Source organism: Stegastes partitus, unplaced genomic scaffold, assembly GCF_000690725.1.
Source record: "Stegastes partitus isolate 25-593 unplaced genomic scaffold, Stegastes_partitus-1.0.2 Scaffold390, whole genome shotgun sequence".
NCBI classification, from domain to species: Eukaryota; Metazoa; Chordata; class Actinopteri; family Pomacentridae; genus Stegastes; species Stegastes partitus.
The window spans coordinates 498875-499936 of record NW_007578121.1 but is presented as its reverse complement, the minus strand read 5'-3'; the positions used below and the strand labels follow the sequence as shown (position 1 = coordinate 499936).

Genomic DNA, 1062 nt, shown 5'->3' with positions numbered 1-1062 from the left:
AGCTGCTTGGAGATGGTCTTATAGCCTTTACCTTTAACATGCTTGTCTATAATTTTCTTTCTAATCTCCTGAGATAACTCTCTCCTTCGCTTCCTCTGGTCCATGTTTTGTGTGGTACACACTGTTGAAGAAATTTTACCCATAGTCCTCATGTGAAGTTTGCTGTAGTGGGTGTTTATTAGTATTCCGGTATACGGTGGGCTTACCAACACAGAGCACGAGTCTGTGATGGCGAACCAACCCCGAACATCTTCAGAGTCACACATTTATAGGGTATGTCAGAGGGTAAGTTATTTCTGCGACCATTGTGAGTTTTTTTTTCATTAACCGAGGGGTACTAACAATTTTGTCCATGTGTGTATGACTGGCTGGCAGCATAAGTGTTTGCTAATGTTAGTTTATTGTTTTGTTATTGTTGAAAAACTTTCTTGGAAAGTTTCTCATTTTCTTGGAAACTGTATTTCTTTCTTGAAAACTTTCTTGGAACCTTTTTTTCTTGGAAACTTTCTTAGACAATTACTTGTAAACTTTCTTAAGAACTTATTTCTTTCTTGTAAACTTTGTTAGAAGCATTCTGTTTTCCTTGGAAACTTTGTGGGAAACTTTCTTTGAAACTTTCTATATCTCTTTCTTTGATTTTTTATTTTATTTTTTTAAAAACTTTGTTAGAAACTGTCATGGGCACTTTCTGTAAATCCTTATCCTCTTTCTTTATTAGACTTTTTATTTTTTATTTTTTTGAAACTTCCTCATTTTCTGACACATGATGTCACCCACTCTAACTGAAGAAAAATTCTGGTTTTCAAAAAAATTATAAAACTCTGTCTGTATAAAAAACATAAAATGTACCATAATATGGATTTAAATGAATCACTTTGACAGCCCTGTGAACCATTTAAACTTTGAATGAAGTTTCTACTGTGAAATATGCCAGAGCTACATGGTTCCAAAGATTGTTTTCCTTTATGTAACCAGGTAGGTTTATTGAGAACAGATTCTCATTTACAATAACGACCTGGCCAAGAGGCAGCACAGAGTAGAAAAGATGGCTGGGTTTTGGCT

The 1062-nt window shown here is 34.5% G+C and overlaps 1 pseudogene; it reads left to right on the top strand.

Annotated features, from left to right (window-relative positions):
* Window positions 1-275: 275 nt before the first annotated feature.
* LOC103359720 (uncharacterized) overlaps window positions 276-1062 on the top strand; it is a 4131-nt pseudogene continuing 3344 nt past the window's right edge.